The 22,592-nt window shown below is 45.3% G+C and overlaps 1 pseudogene; it reads right to left on the bottom strand.

Moving 5' to 3' along the window:
• Positions 1-8,299: 8,299 nt before the first annotated feature.
• On the bottom strand, positions 8,300-22,374 carry LOC132226664 (arf-GAP with Rho-GAP domain, ANK repeat and PH domain-containing protein 1-like; annotated as a pseudogene).
• Between the last annotated feature and the right edge of the window lie 218 nt (positions 22,375-22,592).

Genomic DNA, 22,592 nt, shown 5'->3' with positions numbered 1-22,592 from the left:
TGTCCTTCTCCCTGTAAAAGTAGAGACGCCTAAAAGAGAGCAAGGGTAGACAGAGAAGTGAGATCCCTTCCTTCCCCTCCCTATGTGACCAGGGGACAATCTGAGGGAATAGCCAAGATGGCGATTTATAATCCCAGCCTCCCCCTCATCCAACCGGCCCTGAGGCCTCTGAACCCCCAGAAATCAGATTTTCTAGGTTGTGAAAGGAGTTAGAGCAGTAAAAAACAAGCTAAAACCTCTGCTGGAAGACCCATGTGGCTTAACTGACCAGACCCATTTTAGGACCCACAAGTGTATACATAGGCCCGAGTTAATGTCTATCTTAGGAATACTATTCTCAGGAAAAGAAGGGGGAATGATTTGAAGGTTAGCTATGGCTGTCTGGGAAAGGGAGCACCTGGCTGGCCCTGATGTGCTTTCAGGCAGATGTAAAATTTCCAAACCCGGGAGCCCCAGTGGGACCTTAACAATAAGGCCCATAAGGGACACATGAGATGTCTCTCGTGGACCTAGTAATTAAAGGGATTAGGGAAGCAGTTCCCTGGTCTCAGGACCTAAGTAAAGCCTTCAATATTCAGCAAGGCAAAGAAGAAGAAGGGCCTTCCAAATTTTACCAAGACCAAAACCTCAAATGAGAAAGTACTCTGGGCCAGACCTAGAGGACCTGTTGGGCCAAGAAATATTAAAAATTACAATTTGTCACCAATAGTTGGCCTGATATCTCAAGAAAACAGCAAAGTTAGAGAACTGGAAGGATAGAAGTGCAGAAGAGCTGTTAAAAAAAAGGCTCAGAAGGTCTATGTACATAAAGATAAGAAAGGCAGAAACAGAAAGCCAACATAATGTTCACAACTGTAGAACAAGTGGCCCAGGGAAGGGCTGGCCCAGAGGGCCAGAAACAGAAGCCACAGCATTATCGCTCAAACCCTAACATGTTATCTCTAAGAAAAATGTGACAGTTTTGAATCCAAGCAGCTAGAGGTCTGGGAACAGGGTGTGGAGCCTGCTCCCTTCTTCCCCCACCCTTTTTTCCAACTTCCTAGGCCTATACATAAATTTCCAAAGTCTTTGATAATGTAACGGTTTTAGAGCATTGCTGGTTAAATGATAAACATCTAAATATTTTGAAATAACAGGATACTGAAACATTAATCTGAGTTTGCCTCCTCTGGAGAATCTAGAGGATGAAGTTGAACCTGTTAATGAATAAGTCTTGTATTTTATTTGAAATCTCTCTTAAAATATGAATGTATTGCTAATCTGAGGAATGCTAATTACTTACATGTCACCCAAAAATCAAGGTTAAGAATTCTAACTAATTGGAAGGAAAGTATGGTCTTGGTGCAATAGAGAAAGCATGAGGCATGGAAATGCATTTTGAAGGAGAAAGAAGGTGGTTTCTAAAGCTGGTTATTTCTAAAAGTTGTAAGAATGTTCTGAAAGTTGTAAGAATGTCTGTAAAAGTTATAGGAAGTATGTAGAAAGAAATGTTAAAAGGAAATTGATTAAATGACACAGGCCAGTAAGCCAGGACAAGCAGAACAGGGAAACTAAGATAGTAAATCAGCAGTTTGCAACCATCTAGAAAATCCAGATGCCAACCAGTTTATAGCTACCTAGAAAATCCTATCTTCCCTAAACCAAGGACACTTAAGAGTAAATGGTTTGCATTTTGCCTCCCTAAACAGAGGGTAAATAACTTATGTCAATGTACTCAGGGAGACTGATAGCAGAAATCCAATTAGTGTAATTTGCTGTCCACACCCAAGGCCAAATGAAGTTAGAAAATAAGCCTTATTTTGGTTAGTTCTTTTCTAGTAAAATGATTGTTTTATTAATCAGGTATTTTTAAAAAAGACCATCTTTTAATCATGGGAACTGAAGTTTGCTAGCCTATGTGTCTAATACACTTTGATATATAATCTTTTGGTAAAATCAAGTTTGACAGTCCAGTCCTTCAAGGGTTTGAATTTTAAGAAACTTTCACTTGATCTAGAATTGGCTTTAGATCATCCCAATAGGCACTGAAATGCCTCAAATGTTTGTTTTCTCTCTCATGAAGGAAAATTTTATACTGATGGTACATAGAAACCTTTGTCAAATACAGTTATAACTAATGGTTATTGGTTACTAGAGGCCCAGAGCATGAAATGTGGGCACTGGTAGGATCCCTAACAGATTCCAGCTGCCAGCCGGGGCCTCTCTCCCTTCCCCCAGCCACCTGCCACCACTGGCCAGGGCCTCCCTCCCTTCCCCCGGCCGGCCTGCCCCCTGGTCAAACTCCCAAAAGAACTCCTTTTGAGGGGACAATATGCATACTACACTTTTATTATATAGAACTAGAGGCCCGGTGCACAAAAATTTGTGCACTCAGGGGGAAGGGGGGGTCCCTCAGCCCGGCCTGTGCCCTCTCGCAGTCTGGGACCCCTTGGGAGATAACGACCTGCTGGCTTAGGCCTGCTCCGCTGACCCCTGTGCAGCCCCTGGTTGGGCTCAGAGCAGTGCCGATTGGGGAGTTGGGGCGCCTTCCCCTGTCATGCACAGAGCAGGGCAGATTGGGAGGTTGCGATGCCACCCTCAGTCACGCTCAGGGTAGGGCTGATTGGGGGGATGGGGCATTGCCCCCTGTCACACTCAAGGCAGGGTCGATGGGGAGGTTGCGGCGCCACCCCCTGTCACGCACAGAGCAGGGCCCATCAGGGGAGTTGGGGCACCACCCCCTGTCACACTCAGGGCAGGGCGGATCAGGGGGTTGGGGCGCCGCCCTCTATCACCCACAGAGCAGGGCCAATCAGGGGGTTGGGGCGCCGCCACTGTCACACTCAGGGCAGGGCCAATGGGGAGGTTATGGCTCTACCCCATCACACACAGAGCAGGGCCCATGGGGGGGGGGGGTTGGGGCGCTGCCCTCTATCACCCACAGAGCAGGGCCAATCAGGTGGTTGGGGCGCCGCAACTGTCACACTCAGGGCAGGGCCAATGGGGAGGTTATGGCTCTACCCCGACACACAGAGCAGGGCCCTGGGGGGTGGTGGATTTGGGGTGCCGCACCCTGTCACATACAGAGCCGCAGGGCCAATCAGAGGGTTGGGGAGCTCCCCCCTAACAGGCACAGAGCAGGGCTGATCAGGGGGTTGGGGCGCCTTCCCCTGTCAGGAACAGAGCAGGGCGGATAGGGAGGTTGTGGCCCCGCCCCCTGTCACACACAGAGCTGCAGGGTGATCAGGGGGTTTGGGCGCTGCCCCCTGTCACGCTGATCCCGGTGCCTGGAGGCCTCATGGCTCCGCTGATCCCTGTGCTGGGAGGCATATTACCCTTTTACTATATAGGATAGAGGCCTGGTGCATGGGTAGGGCTGGCTGGTTTGCCCTGAAGGGTGTCTTGGATCAGGGTGGGGGTGCCTGGCCAGCCTGGGTGAGGGGATGATGGCTGTTTGCAGCTGGTCACACACCCTTCAGGGTGGGGGTCCCCACTGGGGTTCCTGGCCAGTCTGGGTGAGGGGCTGAGGGCTATTTTCAGGCCGATTGAAGCTCCCAACTGCTCCTTTTTTTCTTTTTCTTTTTTTTATTCGGGGCCAGCTTTAGCTTTGGCTCCAGCTCTGAGGCCTCTGCTGCTGAAAGAAGGTATCTGGTTTGTTTCGGTGCTATAATCGAAACAATGTATAACTTCAGCTCTGAGATCCGGGCTCGCTGAAAGCAGGTTTCTGGGGTTTTGTTTTGCTTCTATATTTGTTACAATGTTTCTTAAACTGCAAGCTCAGAGGCCAGCAAGGCAGGCGGGGAACGTTGGAGTCCTCCGTCACTGAAGCAAGCAAGCCTCATGTTAGTTTCAAGCTGCCTGGCTGCCAGCCGCCATCTTGGTTGGCAGTTAATTTGCATATCTCCCTGATTAGCCAATAATTTCAATAGGAAATTATTAAGACTGAAATTTTTTTTTCCCTTCCACCAGACCATTTGTTGTAACTCTTGCTGTTCTAATTGCTCAATAATACGAAATTTTATTTTTTTATTTTTTTAAATTAAATCTTTAGTGTTCAGATTATTACAGTTGTTCCTCTTTTTTCCCCCCGCCCCCATAGCTCCCCTCCCACCCTCCGCCCTTCCCCCCTCCCCCCCACTGTCCTCTTTCATAGGTGCACGATTTTTGTCCAGTCTCTTCCCGCATCCCCCACAGCCCTTTCCCCCCAAGAATAGTCAGTCCATTCCCTTTCTATGTCCCTGATTCTATTATAATCACCACTTTATTCTGTTCATCAGATTATTTATTCACTTGATTTTTTAGATTCACTTGTTGATGGATGTGTATTTGTTGTTCATAATTTGTATCTTTACCTTTTTCTTCTTCTTCCTCTTCTTAAAGGATACCTTTCAGCATTTCATATAATACTGGTTTGATGGTGATGAACCCCTTTAGCTTTTCCTTATCTGTGAAGCTCTTTATCTGACCTTCAATTCTGAATGATAGCTTTGCTGGATAAAGTAATCTTGGTTGTAGGTTCTTGGCATTCATCACTTGAGTATTTCTTGCCACTCCCTTCTGGCCTGCAAGGTTTCTGTTGAGAAATCAGCTGACAGTCATATGGGTATTCCCTTGTAGGTAATTGACTGTCTTTCTCTTGCTGCTTTTAAGAATCTGTGAGATTGAAATGTCATAAGTCATAGAGCAGATGGGTTTTCTTAGGAAGACTTTGTTGATGTAATTCCCACATGTAAAATGTAGTCTTTGTTCTTTCATAGAGGGTTAATCACATCCAATTAAATGGCATTTTTGGCATAGGTAACGTTCAATTATATCCTGGCAAGAAAAGGACAAGGCTGTAAGTGGTAATTCCCTCCAGAGGTAGATAAGCTATATCAACTTGTTTGTTTAAATTTTTTTTAAAAAAATTGAATCCAAGATGGCTGCAGATTAATTGGAAGCTACACTGACATTCTCTCAGGACCAAATTGGAATTACAACTAAAATATAGAAAAATCCTCCTGAAGAACCAACTGAAGACTAGATGGAGAGAACCCTTATTAACAAAGGATATAAAGAGCAGACCACATTGAAACTGGTAGGAGGTGTGAGAGGGCTGGCTGGGCTCCCATAGGCAGCAGCTGAAGTTCTGGATGGCTATCTCAGCTGTAAGAGATTCCCCCTGAGAAGTTTGAGGTAAAAACTCCAAGCAAGGCTGCTTAGAGCAGAGCACCAGAACTGAGAAAGGTGACCACATAATATTTGGCTGTGAAAAGCAGCAGGGTTTCTGTCTGCCAGGGAGAGACGGCTGGAAAGGTAGGCATCCTCTTAAAGGGCCAAGATGCAAAATTTCATGTGCAGCCATTTACCTTGCACTCTGGCAAAGGAAGGACAGAGTGTACTAGAGCTGTGTGAGGAGAATCTGAGGTTGGTGGCTCTGGGGAGAGAGCTTGAATGGACAGTAACTTGGATCACTGTGCTGAGTCCTTATGCCATATTGCACAGAAAATTTTCTCAGGCAGACCTTTGCCATCCAGGCAGATTTAGCATTTGGTGGGTGGTGGAGGGGGAGAGAAGCAATTGCTCCACCCATTGGAAGGCCCCACCCTGTGGAGTTTACCCACTGCTGAACTCCACAGCCTGAGGCTCATTAAGTGACTGAGACTAGCAATTAGCCAGCAGGCAGAGGCAAATCTCTGAGCACTTTGAGTCTTTGCCTGACCTGCTTCTGGACCTGGGTCTAGAAAAAAAGCAGACTTTGGTGTGCAACTTGGTCCTTTCCATATGCATCCAGCCACAGCAGAGGGAGGCACAAGCTGTGAATTGCTGATAGATTCAAACAGGGTAGTCATGGCCAGTCACAAACAGCATCTGAAATTGGCTCACACCAGAGACCCTCTGAAGAGGTCCAAAACCAATAAATCCCAGTGGCCAGCTTCAGACAACACCAGAGAAGGATCCAATAAGCTTCACAAGCAGTATATCCATAGGTAGATATTGGCAGGCTCCAAACACTCCAGAGGAGAATTCCACTTCCTGTGATAAGCAACTGCACAGAATGTTGCCTGCACACTGTGTTGGGGGTTGAACCCAGGCTGAGGGTTGAGCCCATGCACGAATAATCCAATAGCAATCAAGACTCAATTATAATAGGAGGGCCTACATAATGTGCAACAGGGACATTATTAGAGCACCCAGGTTTGGTGATCAGGGATACTGAAACACTGGTCCCATAAGTGATCTACTATGTAAGGCCACCTTACCAAGACTGAGGGTCATAGCAGATCTACTTAATACATAGAAACACACCCAAACAAGCATCCAAAATGGGGAAACAAAGAAACAAACCCCAAATGAAAGAACAAGATAATTCTCCAGAACAAGAGCTGAATGAAATGGGTATAAGCAATTTACCAGATACAGAGTTTAGAGTAATGATTATAAGGATGCTCAACAGCATGAAAAAAGATATAGGAATTATGAAAAACAACCAGTCAGAAATGAAGAATGACATAGAAGAAATAAAGAATACACTAGAAGAAATAAATAGCAGATTAGAGGAAGCCAAAGACTGGAACTTCAAATTAAGACACAGGGTAGAAAAATATCAATCAATCAGAGAGCAAAAGGAGAAAACAATTTAAAAAAACAGGAAGAAAGTTTATGGGAGCTAAAAGGCAACATGAAATATAACAATATCTGCATCATAGGAATACCAGAAGGAGAAGAAAGTGAACAAGGGATCGAGAAACTGAAGTAATAATGGCAGAAAATTTCCCTAACATGGTGAAGGAAAACGTGACACAAGTTCAGGAGGCACAGAGAGTCCCTGTGAAGAAGAACCCAAAAAGGTCCATGCCCAGACACATCATAATTAAAATGTCAAAACTTAAACACAATGAAAAAACCTTAAAGGCAGCAAGAGAAAGCAATTTGTTACCTGCAAAGGAGGTCCCATAAGGCTGTCAGCTGATTACTCAACAAAAACTCTACTGTCCAGAAGGGAATGGCATGAAGTATTCATGGTAATGGAAAGCAAGGATCTGAAACCAAGATTATTCTATCTAGCAAGGCTATCATTCAAAATAGATGGTGAAATAAGAGCTGCCCAGTCAAAATAAGGCTAATGGAGTTTACTACAACCAAACCAGTGATTCAAGAAATGTTAAAGGGACTGCTATGATAATAAGGAGAGAGAGTAACATAGACATAAAGAATAAAAATGGCAATTAATTCCTATCAATAATAACCTTAAGTGTATATAGATTTAGTGCTCCAATCAAAAGACAGAGGGTAGCTAACTGGATAAGAAAACATGACCAATATGCTGTCTATAAGAGACCCACTTCAGAACAAAAGACTCATACAGGATAAAAGTAAAGGGATGGAGAAAAAAATGTTCCATGCAAATGGAAATGAAAAAGCAGGGGTAGCAATACTTACATCTGACAAAACAGACTTGAAAATAAAGGCCATAACAAGAGACATAGAAGGTCATTACATAATACCTAACAGATTGATACTAGAGGATAAAACACTGGAAAACATATATGCATCCTATATAGGAGTACATAAATATATAAAGAAAAACTCTTGGAGTTTTTTTTAAGGGATAAATTGACAGAAATATAGTCTTATCATGGGATTTCAACACCCCACTAACTTCACTGGATAGATCGTCCAGACAAAAACTCAACAAGGAAACATTGACCCTAAATGACACACTAGATCAGATGTATTTAATTGATATTTATAGAACATTTCAACACAAAGCTGAAGAATATACATTCTTCTCAAGTGCACATAGGTCATGATGATAAACCACATGTTACGACAAAAACTAAGTATAAGTTCAAGAAGATTGGAATAATATCAAGCATCTTCTCAGATTACAATGGCATGATACTAGAAATCAGCTACAATAAACACAAAGACATTCAAACAGTAAAACAGCAGCTTGGGTCCCTGCCATAGACACCATCCCAGATTGCTCAGTGAGGCAAAATTCAGAGGAGCCTGCAGCTGACACCTGCAGGACCAGGTCTGTGGGGGAAAGAAGTACAGCTCAGAACAGGGTCAACCAAGGTGTAACTCAAGGCAGACCCAGCCTATGGGCTAAGGAGTCCCCAACCATTGGACAGCAGGCACGATGACATTGGGGTTGAAGCTCACTGGCAGCAAGTCAGAGGGGAGATCCAGGCCAACAGGGGAGAGCAGTTAGGGGTGACCAGGCTGGCAAGGGAGGGCAGTTAGAGGTGACTGGGCCAGCAGGGAAGGGCAGTTGGGGGCGACCAGGCTGGCAGGGGAGGGCCCTATAGAAACTTACTCAAGAGCTCCCCCGGCCTCCCCCAGGTGAGTGTTCCTCTAGTGTCAGCTTTCTGTTGTTTGTGCAAGGAGGCAGGCTCCCTTCCAGCGGGGGCCCCAGAGCCTCGAGCCTCTGGAAGGATGGTGTCCCTCCAGAGCTCCTGATTGATGCCCATCTCTCCAACCTCTCAAACTCAGGGTGGGTGACCCTGGGGGAGAGCAGACCAGGCCAGGGGGGCTGAGCACCTGGACAGAGCAGATGCTGCGTTCCTCCTCAGATATGCCCTGCTGCCCCACCCCAGCCAGGGATCCCCATGCTGCAGTCTGGATGTGGAATGTGGGGGTGCAGCTTCCTCATGCGCTCTCTGCTGGCTCACGGCAGGCACACAGGGCATGAGGGTGTCTGAACAGGAAGGCTTCCAGGCAGCAAGAATCCCAGAGCCAGGGACTGGCTCCTGCACTCACATGTTTCTCAGGAGAGAAAGTGGGTCCGCAGCAAAGGCAGCCACACTCCGGCACATTTCATTCTCATTGCCACGCAGGGGGATCAGCGATACGCTGCCCATCCGGACCTCGGGGACCACCAGGGGCACGCGTGAGGGCTCTGAGGGCCACAGCAGGCCATCATGCTGTGCAAAGAGAAAGGTGGCGAACCACTCTGGGAGCTCCATCTGTGTCTCACAGCAGAGGTACCACTGCTGCTTCTCGTGTTTCTCTGTCTCGTGCACCATAGTGAAGCCCCAGCAGATGGGTGGCTGGAGTTTCTTCTTCACTTCCAAATAGACTTTGAGGCTCTTCACTGGCCACTCCTTCTCAGGTTTGTGACTGGTCTCAGAGGCCCCGCTCCACGGCCTCTGGCGCCAGACCTCCTGTAGAGCCACAGGCAGCTGCTGTTGAGGCTGAAGTAGCGATCCTGGAATCCACCTGAGGGCAGGCCCAGGCCCAAGTCCAGGAGGCTGCGGTCCTCACGGAACTTCATCATGCCATGCTTGGTTTCACCCACATGGCTGGCCAGGTATAGCAGCATGGCCTCCATGGACTGATACTTCTTCACCACTAGGTAGCTGTCTATGCCCAGCCCATGCAGGATGGGCAGCACCTTCTCCAAAAGTGCAGGGGGAGCTCTGTCTCCTTCCTCTCATTGACCTCAAAGCAGGTCCAATAGTCCTTCTCCCTGATGCTCACATTTCTGCAATCCAGGATCTCCAGGGTCAGCTCCTCAGCTGTCATGGATGCTGGGATTATTTATTTATTTATTTATTTATTTATTTATTTATTTATTTATTTATTTATTTACTTACTTACTTACTTACTTATTTACTTATTTATTTATTTATTTATTTTAAGCCGAGAGTACATATTTATTTTTTTTCCTGTTATTTTTTTTAATTGCTTAAAGTATTACAAAGAGTATTACATATGTCTCCTTTTTTTCCCCCTGCCCTTGACAATCCCCTGGCCTCCCCTACCCCCCAGTGTCTTATGTCCATTGGTTATGCTTATATGCATGCATACAAGTCTTTTGGTTGATCTCTTACACACCCCCCTCCGGCCCTCCCACCCTCCCCAGCCTTCCTGCTGTAGTTTGACAGTCTGTTAGAGGCAGCTCTGCCTCTGTATCTATTTTTGTTCATCAGTTTATAATGGTCTTAATTATCCATAAATGAGTGAGATCACGTGGCATTTTTCTTTCATTGACTGGCTTATTTCACTTAGCGTAATGCTCTCCAGTTCCATCCATGCTGTTGCAAATGGTAAGAATTCCTTCTTTTTTTACAGCAGCATAGTATTCCATCGTGTAGATGTACCACAGTTTTCTAATCCATTCATCTACTGATGGGCACTTAGGCTGTTTCCAGATCTTAGCTATGGTGAATGATGCTGCTATGAACTTAGGGGTGCATATATCCTTTCTGATTTGTGTTTCTGTTTTCTTGGGATATATTCCTAGAAGTAGGATCACTGGGTCAAATGGGAGTTCCATTTTTAACTTTTTGAGGAAACTCCATACTGTCTTCCATAGTGGCTGCACCAGTCTGCATTCCCACCAGAAATGCACGAGTGTTTCTTTTTCTCTGCATCCTCTCCAGCACTTGTCGTTTGATTTGTTGATGATAGCCATTCTGACAGGTGTGAGATGGTACCTCATTGTTGTTTTGATTTGCATCTCTCGGATGATTAGTGACTTTGAGCATGTTTACATGTCTCTTGGCTTTCTGAATGTCCTCATTTGAAAAGTGTCTAGATAGGTCCTTTGCCCATTTTTTAAATATATTTTTTATTGATTAAGATATTACATATGTGTCCTTGATAAGGATCCCCATGTTGCCCCCTACACCACCGCCCCCGCTCATGCTCTCACCCCCCCACCCATTGTCCATGTCCATTGGTTAGGCCTATATGCTTGCATATAAGTACTTTGGTTGATCTTTCCCCCTTACCCCCACCCTCCCCTACCTTCCCTCCAAGGCCCGACAGTCCAATAAATGCCTCTCCATCTCTGGATCAGTCCTTTTCATCAGTTTATGCTGTTCATTATATTCCACAAATGAGTGAGATCATGTGGTATTTATCCGCTCTCCAGTTCCATCCATGCTGTGGCAAATGGTAAGAGTGCCTTTTTCTTCTTCCTCTTCTTAAAGAATACCTTTCAGCATTTCATATAATGCTGGTTTGGTGGTGATGAACTCCTTTAGCTTTTTCTTATCTGTGAAGCTCTTTATCTGACCTTCTATTCTGAATGATAGGTTTGCTGGATAAAATAATCTTGGTTGTAGGTTCTTGGCATTGCCACTCTCTTCTGGCCTGCATGGTTTCTGTTGAGAAATCAGTTGACAGTCGTATGGGTACTCCCTTGTAGGTAACTGACTGTCTTTCTCTTGCTGCTTTTAAGATTCTCTCTTTGTCTTTTGCTCTTGGCATTTTAATTATGATGTGTCTTGGTGTGGTCCTCTTTGGGTTCCTTTTGTTTGGGGTTCTCTGCGCTTCCTGGACTTGGAAGTCTATTTCTTTCACCAGGTAGGGGAAGTTTTCTGTCATTATTTCTTCAAATAGGTTTTCAATATCTTGCCCTCTTCTTTTGGTACCCCTATAATTGTGATGTTGGCACGCTTGAAGTTGTCCCAGAGGCTCCTTACACTATCTTCGTACTTTTGGAATCTTTTTTCTTTTTTCTTTTTCGGTTGGGTATTTTTTGTTTCTTCGTATTTCAAATCTTTGACTTGATTCTTGGGATCCTCTTGTCTGCTGTTGGATCTCTGTATATTATTCTTTATTTCAGTCAGTGTATCCTTAATTTCTAGTTGGTCTTTTTTCATATCCTCCAGGGTCTCACTAAATTTATCGGCGGGTTCCATAAAATTCTTGAAAAACCTTATAAACATGGTTTTGAACTCTATATCCAGTCGTTTGCTTTCCTCCATTTCTGTCATTTGTGACCTGTTTCTTTGTCTCAGCATTTTTTATGCTTCCCTGTGTTGGTAGAGTGGTTTTTTGTGCTAGGTGTCCTGTAGGACCCAGTGGCTCAGCCTCCCCAGTTACCTGAGGTGGACACTGTTGGTGCACACCCTTGTGGGCTTTGTGCACAGTCTTGTTGTAGTTAAGCCTTGATTGTTGTAGGATCACTGGGAGGAATTGACCTCCAGGCCAATTGGCAGTGAGAATCAGCTGTGTCTGCAGTGGGAGAACTTCTGTGCTGAATACACCCTTCTGGGGCAAGACTTGCTTCAGTGGGGCTTTGGTGCTCACTGAGTCTGCGCCCCGAGTGTGTCCCTTATGAATCTGAGGAGTTGTAATCTGGATGGTCCCCCTCTGACCACTGGGTACACTGGCTCTTGGATCTAAGAAGGTGCTAATTTAGCCTCTGCCTGAGGTTACCCAGCAGGAGCTACGAAGAGAACTGCAGATTCCCCTTCCTTTTTTGGAGTTTGGAGGTGGCCTGATGAGGCCCAGCTGTGAATCAATGCAAGCTGCTGTGGGGCCTTGGGCCTTCTCTTGGAAGTTCTGGGTCTGTCTGGCCCAGCTTCAATTTGTTAGGTAATTTTCAGATTGCAAAGGGCCAGGGCATTCATATGCAAAAGCCTCTGTGGCAGCCTGGGTAGGGCGGGGTCGCAGGGAATCATATGGCGGAGCAAGCAGCTATGGCTGGTCCTCAGCCCTGCCCTAAGGGGCTGCACATCTCAGTGTCCCGATAATTGCTGTAAGCACCTCTGAGGGAAAGCCACCCTCAAGTTCAGAGTTCTGCTGCTGCCAGACTGTCCACTTTCTCCCCGTATGAGTCCTGTGTCCCCAGAGACTTCCCGGAACCAGAGTTCAGAGCAGTTGGGAGCTTATGACTCCCTCCTGATTAAAAAAAACAGCTGCATCCTTAGGTATTAGCCCCTTTCCGCTCGCGCGCTCGAGCCTCCGTACCTTTGCACTTTACTTCCTCACCTCCTCTGAGTCTCAGTGTGCTTTTCTCTTTCCTTCTAGTTGTATAATTTCCACTCAGCCAGCCTTCCTATTGTTCTGGATGATGTCCGTTTTGTCTTTTCATTGTATTTTTGAAGTTGTTGTGGGAGGCAGCAATTTCCCGGTGCTTACCTATGCCACCATCTTAGTTTCTCCTTTGCCCATTTTTTGATTGGGTAGTTTATCTTCCTTTTGTTAAATTGTATGAGTTCCCTATAAATGTTGGAGATTAAACCCTTATTGGTGATAACATTGCAAAATATGTTCTCCCATGCAGTGGTCTTTCTTGTAGTTTTGTTGATGGTTAATTTTGCTGTGCAGAAGCTTTTTATTTTGATGTAGTCCCATTTGTTTATTTTCTCTTTAGTTTCCAATGCCCTAGGATCATGGTCGACAAACTGCAGCTAATGAGCCAAATGCGGCTCTTTGGCCCCTTGAGTGTGGCTCTTCCTAAGCCTTAGGAGTACCCTAATTAAGTTAATAACAATGTACCTACCTATATAGTTTAAGTTTAAAAAATTTGGCTCTCAAAAGAAATTTCAATCGTTGTACTGTTGATATTTGGCTCTGTTGACTAATGAGTTTGCCAACCACTGCCCTAAGAACTGTATCAGTGAAGAAATTGCTTCGGCATATGGCTGAGATTTTGTTGCCTTTAGATTCCTCTAGTATTTTTATGATTTCCGGTCTTACATTTAAGTCCTTTACCCATTTTGAGTTTATTTTTGTGTATGGTATAAGTTGGTGGTCTAGTTTCATTTTTTTGCATGTAACTGTCAAATTCTCCCAACACCATTTATTGAAGAGACTGTTTTGACTTCATTGTATGTTCTTGCCTCCTTTGTCAAATATTAATTGGGCATAGTGGTTTGGGTCATTTCTAGGTTCTCTATTCTATTCCATTGGTCTATATGTCTGTTCTTGTGCAAGTAACAGGCAGTTTTGAGAACAGTGGCTTTGTAATACAGCTTGATATCTGGTATTGAAATCCCACCTACTTTGTTCTTCTTTCTCAGGATACGAGGTCTTTTTTTATTCCAGATGCATTTTTGGAGAGTTCATTCTAGGTCTGTGAAATATGCCATTTGTATTTTAATGGGGAGTGCATTGAATTTATAGATTGCTTTGATTAGTATGGACATTTTATTTTATTTATTTTAAAAATATATTTTATTGATATTACAGAGAGGAAGGGAGAGAGATAGAGAGTCAGAAACATCGATGAGAGAAACATTGATCAGCTGCCTCCTGCACACCTCCTACTGGGGATGGGCCCACAACCAAGGTACATGCCCTTGACCGGAATCGAACCTGGGACTCTTCAGTCCCCAGGCCGACACTCTATCCACTGAGCCAAACCGGATACGGCGGGTAGTATGGACATTTTAATGATGTTGATTCTACCAATCCATGAACATGGTATGTTCTTCCATTTGTTTATGTCTTTATCTCTTTTTTCAATGTCCTGTATTTTTCTGAGTAGAGGTCTTTTACCTCTTTAGTTCAGTTTATTCCTAGGTATCTTAATTTTTTTGGTGTGATGGTAAATGGGATTGCTTTTTTTAGTCTCTCTTTCTGTAAGTTCACTATTGGTGTATAGAAATGCCATAGATTTCTTCGCATTAATTTTGTATCCTGCTACATTGCCGAATTCATTTATTAAGTCTAATAGTTTTTTGATGGAATCTTTAGGGATTTTTATGTACAATATCATGTCATCTGTGAATAAGGACAATTTTACTTCTTCTTTTCCAATTTGGATGCCTTTATTTCTTCTTCTTGTCTGATCGCAATGGCTAGTACTTCCAGTACTATGTCGAACAAGAGTGGTGAGAGTGGGCATCCATGTCTTGTTCCTGTTCTTAGGGGAAATGATTTTAGTTTTTGCCCATTGAGTATGACGTTGGCTGTGGGTTTGTCATATATGGCTTTTATTATGTTGAGGTATGATCCTTCTATTCCCATCTTGCTGAGAGTTTTTATCAAAAAATGGTGTTGAATTTTGTCAAATGCTTTTTCTGCATCAATTGATATGACTATGTGGTTTTTTTTCTCTGAATTTGTTTATGTGATGTATCATGTTTATTGATTTGTAGATATTGGATCATCCTTGCATCCCTGGGATAAATCCTACTTGGTCATGGGGTATGATCTTTCTGATGTACTGCTGGATCCGATTTGCTAGGATTCTGTTGAGGATTTTGGCATCTATGTTCATGACGGATATTGGCCTGTAATTCTCTTTCATTGTGTTGTCTTCATCTGATTTTGGTATTAGGGTGATGCTGGCTTCATAGAATGAGCAGGGAAGTGTTCCTTTCTCTTGAATTTTTTGGAATAGTCTGAAGAGGATAGGTTTTAGTTCTTCCTTGAATGTTTGGTAAAACTCCCATGTGAAGCCATCTGTCCCTGGGCTTTTGTTTGCTGGGAGCTTTTTGATGACTGCTTCAATTTCTTCCATAGTTATTCCCGTTTTGATTTTTAGATTCTTCCTGATTGAGTTTTGGAAGGTTGTATTTTTCTAGGAATATGTCCATTTCCTTCAGGCTGTCTAGTTTGTTGGAGTAGAGTTGTTCATAGTATTGTTTAACAATCAATTGTGTTTCTGTGGGGTCTGTTTTTATTTTGCCTCTATAATTTCTGATTTTGTTTATTTGGGTCCTCTGTCTTTGCTTCTTGGTGAGCCTGGCTAGAGGTTCATCAATCTTGTTTATCCTTTCATTGAACCAGCTCTTGGTTTCATTGATCTTTTGTATTGTATTTTTGGTCTCTATGTCATTTATTTCTGCTCTAATCTTTATTATCTCCTTCCTTCTGCTCACTCTGGGATTTTCTTGCTGCTCTCTTTCTAATTCTTTAAGTTGTAGAATTAGATGATTTCCTACCATTTTTTCTTGTTTTTTGAGGTAGGCGTGTAGAGCAATAAACTTCCCTCTCAGGACTGCTTTCATTGCGTTCCATAGGTTTTGGATTGTTGTGTTTTCATTGTCATTAGTTTCCAGGATGTTTTTAATTTCTTCTTTGATCTCTTTGGTAACCCATTCAATATTTAATAACATGCTATTCAGCTTTCAAATGTTTGAGTGTTTTGGATTGTTTTTATTGAAGTTTATTTCTACTATTTCTACTACTGTGGTCTGAGAAGATGCTTGGTATGATTTCAATCTTCTTAAATTTGAGGAGACTTTGTGAGCCAATATGTGGTCTATTTTTGGAAATGTCCAATGTGCACTTGAGAAGAATGTATATTCTGCATCTTTGGGGTGAAATGTTCTGAAGATGTCAATTAAGTCCATCTGATCTAGTGAGTCATTTAGGATTGCTGTTTCTTTGCTGATTTTTTTGTCTAGAGGATTTATCCAGTGATGTCAGTGGTGTGTTTAAGTCCCCTACTATGATTGTATTGTTGTCTATCTCTCCCTTGATATCTTCCAGGAGTTTTTTTATGTATTTGGGTACTCCTGCATTGAGTGCATACATGTTTATCAGAGTTATATCCTCTTGTTGTATCAATCCCTTTAGTATTATGAAGTGGCCTTCCTTATCTCTTGTTATGGCCTTCACTTTGAGGTCTATTTTGTCAGATATAAGTATTGCTACCCCACCTTTTTTTTCATTTCCATTTGCCTGAAAGATATTTTCCCATCCCTTCACTTACAGTCTGTGTGAGTCCCGTATTCTGAGGTGGGTTTCTTGTAGACAGCATATATATGGGTCATGTTTTTTTTTTTGTTTTTTGTTTTAATCCATTCAGCCACTCAATGTCTTTTGATTGGAGCATTTTGTCCATTTATGTTTAAAGTTATTATTGAAAAGTACTTTTTTTTTTGTAGCCATGTTTATTTTTTGTGCCTGTGTTCTTTCTTACCTTTTTATTTCTTCTTTTTACACCAATCCCTTTAGCATTTCTTCCATTGCTCATTTGGTAGTGATAAACTCCCTTAGTTTTTTTTGTCTGTGAAGCTCCTTATTTCCCCTTCAATTTTGAATGATAGTTTTGCTGGATAGAGTATTCTTGGATTCAGTCCCTTGCTTTGCATCACTTTGTAAATTTGCTTCCATTCTTTTCTGGCCTGATGTGTTTCTGTTGAGAAACCTTTTGATAATCTAATGGGAGATACCTTGTACGTAATTTTCTGTCTCTCTCTTGCAGCCTTTAAGATTCTCTCTTTGTCCTGAACATTTGCCATCATAATTATGATGTGTCTTGGTGTGGGTCTTTTCAGGTTCATGTTGTTTGAGACTCTCTGTGCTTGTGTGACTTTTTTCTTCCCACATCAGGAAAGTTTTCAGACAATATTTCTTCATATAGGTTTTCTAAGCCTTGTTCCTCTTCCTGTGGTTCTGGCACCCCTATTATTCGTATGTTGCTTCGTTTCATGTTGTCCCATAGTTCCCTCAGGCTCTCCTCTTGTCTTTTAATTTTTTCTCCAATTGCTGTTCCGTTTGGGTGTGTTTTGCTTCCCTGTCTTCTAATTTGCTAATTTGTTCCTCCCTTTCTCCTAGTCTAATATTAAAACTTTCCATGGTGTTTTTTATTGCAGTTATATCACTCTTCATTTCTTCTTGATTCTTACATAAGTTGATTTTTTCCTCCATCCAGTTTATGCACTCTAGGACCCTTATTCTGAATTCTTTTTCTGACATAATGCTTGCCTCTGTTTCACTTAGCTGCTTTTCTGGTGATTCTCCTTTTCTTTCCTTTGGGGGTTTCTTTGTCTACCCATGTTTGATCTCACCGACAGATCTAGATGTTGAGTCTTTCCGGGGCTGCTCCTTGGGTGGCAGTGCCTCCTTAGGCATCAGTTGCTCCTTGGGTGGTTTTGGTATCAGCTGCTCCTCAGTTGGCAGCAGCTCCTCTGGTGAGTGCTGTTTGCAGCCATGGTGGCTCCTCTGGCTGGTCGGGGAAGGCATCTCGCACAGCTGCTGTTCCTCAGACAGAGGGTGTGCTGATCACGAGGCTGCTGTTCCTTGGATAGGGTCTGGCTGCATGCTGCTGTTGTTCCTCTTATGGGGCGAGCTACTTGTGAGGCTACTGCTCCTTGGACAGGGGCAGGTTGATAGCAAGGCTGCTGCTCCTCGGAGAAGTGTAGGCTGCTCACGTGGCTGCTGCTCTTCGGATGGAAGATGGGCCGCTTGTGCGGCTGCTGCTCCTTGGATGGGAGTGAGCTGCACGCATGGCTGCTTCTCTTCAGACGGGCCACTCACCCGACTGCTGCTCATTGGACAGGTGCAGGCTGTGTGTGGCTCTGCTCCTCGGACCAGTGCAGTCTGCGCAGGGCTGCCGCTCCTCGGACGTGGGTGGTCTGCTCATGTGGCTGCTGCTCCTCAGACCGGGGTGGGCTCCTGCTGCTCCTCGAGTGGGGATGGGCTGCTCGCAGAACTGCTGCTCATCGGATGGGGGCGGGCTGCTCACACAGCTGCTGCTCCTTGGATAGGGGCAGGCCACGTGAGGCTGCTGCTCTTATGCTTGGGGTGGGCTGCTCGCGGGGCTGATGCTCCTTGGACAGGAGTGGGCTGCTCACATGTCTGCTGCTCACGTGGTTGCAGTGCCCTGGACTTTCCAGGGGAACTCTGCCCTTCCTGGCTGCAAACTGTCTCACCAGCTGAGTCTTCTTCACCAATTTGGGGTGGATGTTATTTGTTTCAGCTGCTCATTCTATTTGCTCCAGGACAAGCCTTGGGCCACATCTGCCTATTCCACCACCATCTTGTCTCCCCCCTGGATGCTGGGATCTTGATATGCTGCTCAGCCTCTGCCTTCTGTGTCCCACTGGCAGTATCAGCCACACCCATCTTTGCAATGGCAGTGACCTCTTCCTGCTGTTTCCTCAGCTCTTCCTCGTCCACACTAAATACCACCACATAGTGGTTGATGAGGTCTTCCACCACATGGCCAGCCTTGTAGTCCTGCCCATCTGTCTGGAAGAGCGTGAGCCCAAACACAATAGCCAGGTTGTGTGTGTTCATCTGGTTCATGTCAGAGAAGCACTGGTCACAGTACAGGTGGCTGATAAGGGCCTTCACTGTGGCCTGGTTGACTGGTGGCAGACGCACCAGGAGCCCTCGGTACCTGGAGACCTTCTCCTCCTCATCCTCAATCTCTGAAGCCTCCAGCCAGAATAGGCGCTGGGCTCCAGTGAAGAGCCCATCAGGCAGGTCTCGCAGGAAGCGTTTGAGTGCAGAGGAGACGTTGTCCACATGTTGCTTGCCCTTCTTGAGGTGCACAGAGCGAGCATCCTGTCGCAGGCTCTCCAGCAGCTGCTGTGTCTTCGAAGTCTGTCCACTCTTGCGGGAGATTCCCTCGGAGGTCAGGCCACATTGCGTGATGTAGTCCACGCAGCAGTACACTATCACTGGGATGTTCGAGTCTCCCAGCTGCTGCTCTGACAGTGTATCCCCCAAGCTGGCTGCTGCTTTCTGGATGGACCCCAGCCAGCCCGCAAAGTCCAGTCGCTGTTCTCCCTGGATATACAGTGTCCTTCTCTCCACCAGCACCAACACCTGGTTCTCGCTGTCCCCTTGGACAGAAAGCTCCTGCAGTTTCCACAGTTGCAATGGCTCCTTGCAAGGCCCCTCTGGGAAGATGGCATGGAGCTCAGAGCCGGTGAGAGAGAACCAGCCCTCCTGGGCCCGCTGTAGGCTCAGGCCAGCTTTGTAGGGTAGGCGCCCAAGCCATTCAAAATTCCAGGCCAGCAGATCCTCAGCCAGGGGAGGCACGAACGCCTTAGCAATGCACTTGACTCACTCACGAGCCAGGTCCGCACTCTCTAGTCCAAACAGATATAGTCGCTCTCCCTCCGTGTATACCTCAAAGGTGTGCTCAAAGCCGTGGGTGTCAGGAGGGGACACTGCCAGGTACACAATCTTGCTGGCACAAATCTCCCCATTGGGGGTCACTGCCCTCTCATTCTCATAGTAGCTCAAGACCCCATCACTAAGGATGTACCAGCGTCTGCTGAATTCTTCCTGGGCACAGCGCTCCTGCAGCAGCTTGGCAGTGGAAGTGGTCTTGTAGAGGAAGTCACTGTGGCTCACAGTTGGCAGGACAACTGAGTAGTGCTTTTCCAGGGGCTTCATCGAATCCAGCCAATTTACCTCTGTGGTCCGGTTGTTCTGAAGGAATTCCATCTGCAGTGTCTGCCCCGCCTGCTCCGCAAGAGCCACAGGTGTGGGAGCCTCTGGGCCCCCTGAGAAGCAATTGACCCCAGCTCCACATCCCAGGAGTGCCTGGGTCTCAGCCAGGTCTGTGGTAGTGACTGCGGCACACAGGACCTTGTCCAGCTCCTCCTGGTTGCCAAAGAGAGGATGGTAACGGAGGTACTTGCCCTCGAGGTGTTTGGCCTCCAGGTGACTCCGCAGGGCACTGCGTCTGCTGTGGTGCTGCAGGGCCTCACTAGGAGGCATGCTGGCTCCCCAGAAGCAGTTCCCGGCGCCATTGCCCAGCTCTAAGAGAGCTGGATGAGTGTTTCTGTCCACACCTTTCTGTTCGTCTTCAGGCTCTGTACCTTGGAGACGCCAGCACCCATGCCGTGGCGCTTCCCCACACAGCGCTTGCAGATGACGACACAGAGGTTGATAGAGGCCCAGTCAGGCTGGGCAGCCCCGCATCTGTTGTGGGCCACGGCCCAGATGCGATCAGCCACCTCTGAGGTAGTTTCGGCAATGGCTCCCTGCATGGCCTCCAGCCACTGTTCCTTCTCTAGTTCTGTTTCGGCTGAGAAGCTGAAGATGCTGTACGGGGTAGTGAGATCGAAGCTACGCCGGCCCACTTCCTTCACATTGCCCTCGCTCATGTCGATAAAGGTGATGCCGATGCCCAGGTGGTACTCCTCCAGATTCTTGTAAAGCTGCACTTTGTCCCCAACTACAGCCACGTACAGTTTATTCTTGATGCCATGTAGCTCCAGGCTGCCAGCAAAAGTCAGGCAGCTCTGAGCCTTGAACACCCAACAGAGAAGCACTAGATAGCTGGCCCGGGCACGCTGCAGGGCCTGCATCCACTCCTTCCGCTCCACATCACTCTCTGCCCGGAAGGCAAAGGTCCGATTGCTCATGATCGCTTCAAACTTCTGGTCCCCAATGGCAGCCACGTGGGAGATGCAGGCCAGAGATAAAATGCTTAGAGTAGGAGTCCTTGTTACTATCAAAGTATCGCAGGTACGCCACATCCAGTGTCACCTATCGCCTCTGATATATATAAGATCCTTGCGGTGGGTTCTTGTCCAACCAGCCAGACTTGATAACCTGTGCGATGGGGGTGGGGACCCCGGGCAGTCGATCCATGGGATGGGGTGGGAGCTGGGGGATCAGGAGGCTGCTGGGCAAGGATGAGCTCAGGTGGTTGGTGTGCCATCCACCACTGGGGATGCCGTCGTAGGCCTGGTCATCCTCTTCTTCATCCCCTTGGTCATCTGACAGTTCCTCCCCCTCTCTCAGCAGACTGGCCACATGCACGGCACGTGGGACTTAGCTTACTGAAGGCTCCTCCTTCTTGGACTCCTGGCCCTCCTCTGGGGTCTCATCGTAGTCAGGGTCATTGAACTCTGGGAAGCGGTGAAGAGGCTTTGGGGGAATATCTGGGAGGCTGGGAGAAGGAGGCTGGAGAGGCTCCCCGTGGAAGGTGACCCGGGGCTCCTCAGGTTCTGGCTGAGGAGAGGCTGACAGTGGTGATGACAGTTAACTCCTCTCCTTTGTAGGGAAGGCTGCTGGGCTGCCTGGGACACTGGTCCTCCCAGTTACTCTGAACAGCTGCTCACCTTGGCCTGAGGTGGTAGCTGCTTTGAGCAAAGACCATGAGGAGACGCAGGTTCCGGCACCACCACACTCCCCCCGCAGCAGTGAACTTGCAGCCTCAGGTTGGGCGCGCCCACCCCGCCGGCATCGTTTTCTCTTGGCATAAATGTTCTTTTTAAAATTTTGATGATAATCTAACTTTCTTTCCTTTTGAGTTATGTGTCCTTTTTTTCTAGAAACCAAACATTCCTCCTTTCCTACTGCTCTGTCTCCTTCTTTCCCTCAGTCATTTTACTAGACGATCTCTTGGTCATTCTAAGGTTGATATCCTCATGTACAAAATGTGCTTTAAATATGTGGCTTCAATTTTTCTTTTTTAATTTCATACATGTTTTCCTGAATTACAGTTTTTAGTATTCATTCTGTTCTCTTGTTTTAGTTTTCTTCTTCAGGGACTCATATTATCTGCATTTTACTTTTTTTCAATTTATGTTTAATTTTTCAATTAAAACATTACATACATTACATTAGTCTCAGGTGTACCATGTACTGATTAGAGATTTATATAACTTACAAAGTGATCACCCTGATAAGTCTAGTTATACATAGTTATTACAATACATAGTTATTGCACAATACATAGTTATTACACTATGACAGTATTTCCTAAGCTGTACTTTACATCTTTGTGACTATCTTTATAACTGTTAATTTGTACTTCTTAATCTCTTCATCTTTTTCAACCCTCCCTCTCAACCCCCCTCCCATCTGGCAACTATAAATTTGTTTTCTGTATCTATGAGTCTGTTTCTGTTTTGCTTGTTCATTTATTTTGTTTTTTTAGATCCACATATAAGTAAAATCATATGGTATTTGTCTTTCTCTGTCTGACTTATTTCACTTATAATAGCCTCTACATCCATCCATGTTGTCTCAATGGTAAGATTTAATTCTTTTTCATGTCTGAGTAATTATCTGCATTTTCAGTCTTTAATATTTGTTACTTTCTATCAGATTCTTTTTTTTATTCATTTTTTAAATTTTTTCAATGTTCCTTTCTTAATCTTTGTATTTCTTAAGGCATTGCTTCTTATGTTTATTCATTCTTGTGTTTTTTCCAGTTTAATCTTAAATTCTGAAATAAT

Source organism: Myotis daubentonii, chromosome 2, assembly GCF_963259705.1.
Source record: "Myotis daubentonii chromosome 2, mMyoDau2.1, whole genome shotgun sequence".
NCBI classification, from domain to species: Eukaryota; Metazoa; Chordata; class Mammalia; order Chiroptera; family Vespertilionidae; genus Myotis; species Myotis daubentonii.
Note: the sequence above shows the minus strand (reverse complement) of the source record. Positions and strands in the feature narration are given on the sequence as shown.